Here is a 7,437-nt window from a genome sequence, read left to right on the forward strand (position 1 = left end):
TCGGCATTCCACTTGACATCATTTGTGGAGAAAAAGATGTTTCATTTAAAAGTTCAATGGTATCGGTGGACATGGTTTTTTTACCATGTAAACACAGACAGCAGGTTCGATATATTAGAAATGAACACAAATTGACAATTGCAGATCTAGATGACTCTTCTATATTGATATACCAGTTTGCCAAATTATTTTATTTCTTGAATTTATCGGGGACTCAGCGAATTGAAACCGACATAAAACATTAGATCCTATGTCATTCTGACAAAAGCTAAATATTCGTAGAATACGTTTGTAGTGTAGCATGAAAACAGAAGTATTAGCTGTTTTGTGTGTGTGCTAAAATCACAGTATCATACATGTAGAATACCAAGAACACAGTATCATAGAATTAAATTTCTATCTGGCTTAATTGTTTCCTTGACTCAGGTAGATATCGCGAATCTTACTTTGTTGAATCTAGAAGAGTAAAAATTATAATCATATGCTACCTTACCGGTAGGCAGAATATCGAATGCTGCCTTCTAACACTTATCTCTCTTATCTTATTTACAGACCACAAGGGTGCTTCAAACCATAAAACAATGTCCAATATCAATTAAGCAACGTTCATTTTATCGCCAGAGCACTACCAACCCACATAATCCACAGACATGGCTGACCGCCCTTAGTCTTCGTGACCAGCCGCTACCCAAAACCGCCATGTGTTTAGAAAGAATGGCTCCTAGGCGCGAACACCAACCGAACATATCGCCAATATTTATCAACGTCATATACTCATATGCAACAAACACTTCCTGTGTTAACGAAAAACATGGCTGGCTGCCGTTGATTGTTATACCGTCATTGTTTATAGCCCTTAGGAGATAACCCTAGTTTTTTGTTAACAGTTCGATAAAGAATTGTCGGGAAACATTAAATGATACCAGAGTAGGGCGTGTTTTTGCTATATTGGTAAATCGAGGACGCCTCCGAATTCGTTAATTAAGTACATGTATTTATTAAACAATGTGTCTAGTGTGTCTTGTCTGGTATTGTTTAAGTGGCTATTACTAGTATATCTTTCAACAGTGTCAGATCCGTACGTAGGGGATAACGTTTTATTGTAGCGATACAGTACATGAACATTGTACGTCTATATAATGCTTATATGTTAACATTACACATATTAAAACTATAGGTACGCGTATGGGAAATGTGAGTAATTTCTATCTATTTATTTACTTTTTTTTGGCATTTTAAATTTCAATAAATTTAAAGTTTACGCTGAATAATAGAATATCGACCGTGTAAAGAAAGGATATTTACAACTTCTCGTAATGCCCATACTCCTGTCGAAACTGGATGATAAAGATTCAAGACAACAACAACAAAGCAGTAACGTAGTGTATTTATTGTTTTGTGATTAGGTGCACGTATATGCAGTAATCAAGCCTCAAAATCAGTATCCATTAATTTGTTTAAAAAAACAAGCTGGTTTACATTAAAGTAATGATATTGGTGTCTTTTCGCAAGCTATAGCTAGGCTTTCCTCGCTTACTTATTAATGTATTGAACAAAAGGTATCACTTTTTCAAACACCCTTAGGTGCTTAGTAAATAATATTTTCGTGTACTACAGTTTGTGTCAATCTAACTGACAGAATCGCATTGCCTTGGCTAACACGTTTGAGCACTTGTGAATCGATATTTTTGGATAAAATATAGCTGGATAAATGGCATCACCTTGACGAATACTTTGTGCATTAAGAAAATAAAATAGAGCTGTAAACCAACTTATGTTTTGCAAGTGAATAACTATCGCAGGCGAGCAAAACCCGCGAAAAATAATTGCCTCGAAAAAGATGTGTAAGGTAGACACGTATGACTTCGAACCGCGAAATTAATTTGAATTATAGTAATTCACTTTCTGTTTAAAGTTATATGTGCCGTAACTGGGCGATAATTTTGACTTGACTTTCTCATGGTGATATCCTAAGACCATCGTTTTTTCTTGCATCTTACATCTTCGGTTTTTTTTTAAAGTGAATAGTTGGGCAAAGAAAACCAGTCTAAATGCGTTCATTGGCCTTCCAAAAGTTCTCACATATTAATACGACGGTCAAGTTCTGCTTAGTTTCCCAGTTCTGACCATTAAAGTAAAGAAAAGTTGAAAGCATTGAAAGCGAGGCTGCGTGGAAATGTAACCACGGACATAGTGAGCCGGGAGGACGTTTTAGAATTTCTATACTTTAAATTATTTTCTTCGTACGCAGACAGATTTTGACGAGAAATTTTATTTTTCCATTTCATAAGAAATTATACTGGATACATTCACACCATTTTACCGACTTTAGCCATCCTTGCCCGACTGTTCTCTTTAACATGAGTATCAAACGAAACAAATTCATATTTCATATAATAATTAAGGACGTTTTATTTAGTTAGTATGATCTTATACAAAAAATGATTAGAACAACGAAATTCTTTTAGTACGTTATATATTCTAACCGTGTCTTAAAAATAAATCAAACATAAATTCTTGGTTGCTAATACTTTTCTCTGTTACTAAAGAATTGACCAAAAAGAAACATCACTTCAATTTCTGGGACGACCAACCTCTTCCTCCTCTTGATGGAAATCATTAGTTCACTTAGTATTGAACGAAATGTTTGACCTTGGACTGAACCACGTTCAAGACAACGTTAGCATTTAGATCGAGTGGAAGATATATCTAAGGCGTGCTCTCTCTTTCCACACGGGAGGGCTCCCACCAAATGTCGTATGTAGCGGCCATTGATAGCTTGATCAGTCGGTCTTATCTGCTTACTAAAATATCCAGGTGTCAAAAAGTTCAGTTCTGTTTGAAGTATCGACAAAAGTCACACTGTCATATTTCAGACATCAGTCATCGTGTTTTTCTAAAGTCGATTTCCAGTCAGGCTACAGAACAAATCTGCAAAACAAAGAGCCCTCGCACATAAACTGACGTTTACTATGTATAAATTGACTTGGTAATCCTCATGGATTTGTTGTGATGGGCAAATATACCTCCCAATAGCGAAATTTGTGGACACAATTCATCAAAACGTTTGACCTTTATGCATTTTGCTGTCTTTGTTTCGACGTTCGACTTCGATTTCAAGCGTTAAATGACCTCAATGGCAGGTGATATAATATTCTTCTTAACTTTCGACCTCTGTGAATAACTGTCGACTAAAATTGAGCCATCATTGCCAATATGGGGATTTGTGGCAGACTTTTCTATATGAATGACTCACAAACAGGAATGCGAAGCCAAAACGTTATGTCATATATTGTATAATATCTTCAAAGTTTAAACGCTGAGAAAACAAAACGTTGGGTAGTTGATACATCAAAAATAGTAAATCGATACTATTGTTTTAACTCGGGTAATGTTCTTTGTATGGATCATAGAGAGATTGAATGAGAATGTCAAATCACGTACTAGTATTTAATTTTCACAGAGAAAGTGTGGATATAGCATTTACTGAAAAGGCTGGAATGGAAGTCAAGGTCACTTATTTGAACAAAATCTGTAGTCCTTTCTTCTATCATATAAAAAGGCCTAATATGATTACTTCGAGCATTTTGCAATTAAACAACAAAGTAAAGACATTCATGAACATTAGCGCGAATTGTAGTGTTACTAAGATGTCAACAAAATATTTTAAAATACAACGACACCAAAGACATCGTTTAGTGTTCTTTCTGGAATAGTCTGGTTTCTTTTGTTCTACACATTACCATTGTTACATCTCTTGAGAGATTCGTCTGTATGAAGCTGTGGTTAGGGCCAGGCGTCGCTACAAAGTTTACAGCAGTCGGCCAAGACCGCAATATTAAATAGCTAGGATGTCATTGCATTTAGTCGAAGAAGGCAATACTGGGAACACCTCTTTGGCAAACGAAAAACTTGGAATTGACCATTTCAACACTTTGACAACGCTAAGGCATGAAATGAAAAGAAAATATTTTATAAACCGGTGTTATATTTTTATAAGCGGTGTCTGACCTGCAGGTAGGGCGTTAAAATTGCTGCCCCTATGGCATGATCGTAAAAGGTGACTAAATTTAGGATCTTTACTTTTCTCTTCTTCCTAACTGACTGTTTTTCCTAACGTCTTCCCTGACACCGCCTCACTTTTGGTTTTTTTATTTGAGCGCTCGCCCATGTAAGGTAGGCTCTGGGCTCTGTCCCCTAGCCGAGACACACTAAAATATATAAAAGTGTTAGTTTTCTACTTCAGCATACAGGGAGTTAGACGACTGGTTCGCCCGTTGTCAGTATAATGTGACTGCGTGGGGTGTGTTGCTTGGTGTCTTCGGCGGGATGCTTCAGTGATTTAGCACTATAAAAAGGGCAACAGTTCGACTACACAAGAAGACACAACACGAACATACTGGAGTCTCCCAAAACACGCACTTCGCACACACTACACAATGCATACATGGAAGGCCGTCCTTACATGACCATAGCTGTTAATAGGACGTTAAAGATGCTCCACCGCCGACAGAGCATAAATGATATTCATCATTTAAATAATAATAGGTGTTTAATCGTGTGTGTATATTCCTAATTAACACAAAAAATAATATAAAATAATTTATTTCGCCTTTGGTGCATGCGCAATCAGTACTCCATTCCATATAGGATATAGTGTCACGGATTTTTTTCGGGATGCAATTAATTATTTTTCATATTTTTAACTTGAAGTAAAAGTAGAAGCTCAAACTTTTCAATGGTGGTAATGGTGTAAAGTAAGTAACTTTTGTAACTGAAGAAAAATACCCAATCGTCTGCTCCTGTTTTTGATAGTGAAAAAATCCCATTTGTCAGCGGTGGAGCATCTTTAAAATAATCAAACAAACTATAACCGTTGTTGGTTCAGAGGAGCAATAAAGATACAAAAGAAAAGTGGTTGTGCAGCAAGGAGCATGAACTCGCTACGATTTTCAGAGTGCAAAATCACATACGAAAGACTATTCAAAAATGGAAAAGTACATTTTATTTACACCTTTCATCTTCCTTTGGTTTTTGTACGGGGAGGGGGGTATTTGATTGTTTGTTTCCTGTATCAGTTGCACGGCATAGATACTGTAAACTGATCCTGCAACTGCTAACCTAATGCTGTTGTTTCCAGATCTCTGTATAGTTACTGAAGTAGTGGTTCGTTTTGTCAACCAAAGAGTCTTCCCTTAGTTAGGTAATTGCTTATAGGGAAATAATTTGAAATATCTTTATGGGTTGATGTCTTCGGCGGCATGCCTCAGTGACATAGCACTATTAAAAATTAGTCGCCTTTTACGATCATGCAATAGGGGCAGCAGGTACCATTCTAGCGCCCTACCTGCAGGGCAAGAGTAGCACAAGAATATTAATGTTAATGCAATGTCATTAGTAGAAGACAGAATCCTACACCCTTCATTACCCCTGCAGGTAGGGCGTTAGAATTGTACCTGCTGCCCCTATTGCATGATCGTAAAAGGCGACTAAATTTAGGATCTTATCTTTTCTTTTCTTCCTAACTGACTTTATCTTTCCTAATGCCTTCCTTGGCACCGCCTCACGTTTGGCCTTGCGTTGAGCGTTCGCCCCTGTGAGGAAGGCTCTGGGTTCTGTCCCCTGGCCGAGACACACCAAAGTCTATAAAAGTGGTAGTTTCTTATCCTGCTTAGCGCTCAGCAAACGGGGAGTGGGATGACTGGTTCGCCCGTTGTCAGTATAATGTGACCGGGTGGGGTGTGTTGCTTGGTGTCTTCGGCGGCATGCTTCAGTGATATAGCACTATAAAAAGGGCAATAGTTCCACTATACAAGAAGACATAACATGAATTTACCGCAGTCTCCCAAAACACGCACCTCGCACAACATACACGCAACACACCGCATACATGGGAGGCCGTCCTAATATGACCATAGCTGTTAATAGGACGTTAATTAATCAAACAAACAAACAAAAATACACCCTTCACAAAGGATCCGATTCCCTACTAATACACGAGAAAAAAGGGGGTACATGGATCATGTAGTAACAAAAAACCGTTAAAGATGCTCCACCGCCGACAGAGCATAAATGATATTCATCATTTGAACAATAATTGGTGTTTAATCATGTGTATATATGTCTAATTAACACAAAAATAATATAAAGTAACTTATTTTGCCTTTGGTGCATGAACAATCAGTACTTCATTCTATATAGGATATAGTGCCATGTATTTTTTTCGGGTGCAATTAATTATTTTTCATATTTCTAACTTGAAGTAAAATTAGAAGCTCAAACTTTTGAATGGTGGTAATGGTGTAAATTAAGTAACTTTTGTAACTAAAGAAAAATATAAAATCATCTGTTCCTATGTTTGATAGTAAAAAAATACCATTTGTCAGCGATGGAGCATCTTTAACAATCCAAATTCAGTCACCTCCTAAGATTATATCCAAAGCAGCATGCATGATTACTGCACTCCTCCTTGTGGCTTATTGTATACTGCAAACCAACGTATTGTCACGGTAACTTAATATTCCGTTTTTATGCCTAACGACATTTCCCCGACAATTTTATTCCGCGATTTACCTTTGAAACGCTCCATTGTATTTGCGTTTAACTATTTTCTCGGTTATCTGTTTTCGGGAATCCTATCAGCCACGAACAACGAGAAAACAAATTAGTTAACAGTATTCTGTATTTGCATATTACAGAGTTATCTGCGCTTGTGGGTAGGTATTGATTGTGACGTCATGTGTTTGCGAGCGTAACGTCATACATTTCTGAGAAATATGAATTGCGCTCACAAAATAATGGAGCTAACTAATATGCAAAGACGGAATACGTTAATAGGGTGCTATATATACCTTGAATATTAACCTTTTAAATGGATTGAAATGATAGTTTTTGATAGCGGTGCAAAAACAAATGAACTCAAAAAAGTTTGAATAAAAAAACAACAACGGGTTACAGTATACATGAAATGCTAAATTGTGATATAAAGCGCCTGCATACCAATCCGTCCGACATCTAGCATGGTTAATAAAGACTCTGTCTTAATCCAACTTGATATATGACTTGGCAGTATGCAGAGAAACATTTCCTATTTTTACACCACATGTGGGCATTATTAGATTGTGCAAGTCTTCTACATGTTACAATTTAAATCCTTGCCATCGGTGGGATATTGACCAAGAGTATTGTTAACGTCATTATAAAATTCTACCGTGCAGCATGTGGAATTAACTCTTCATAAAAGTATAGGAAATTTTACTTTCTTGTAGATTAAGCTAAAAACTTAATGAAAGCTTACGATAGATAAATTCTGGTATAAACTTGAACAAAATGGAATTATTTCTGTGGAACTATGACTTGCTGTGGTATGCTAACTGAACATTTCTACTGCGTTTGCGTACGGATTTACATGTGTCATTTCACAGGTAATCACAGTCT

Source organism: Argopecten irradians, chromosome 11, assembly GCF_041381155.1.
Source record: "Argopecten irradians isolate NY chromosome 11, Ai_NY, whole genome shotgun sequence".
In the NCBI taxonomy this organism is placed as follows: domain Eukaryota; kingdom Metazoa; phylum Mollusca; class Bivalvia; order Pectinida; family Pectinidae; genus Argopecten; species Argopecten irradians.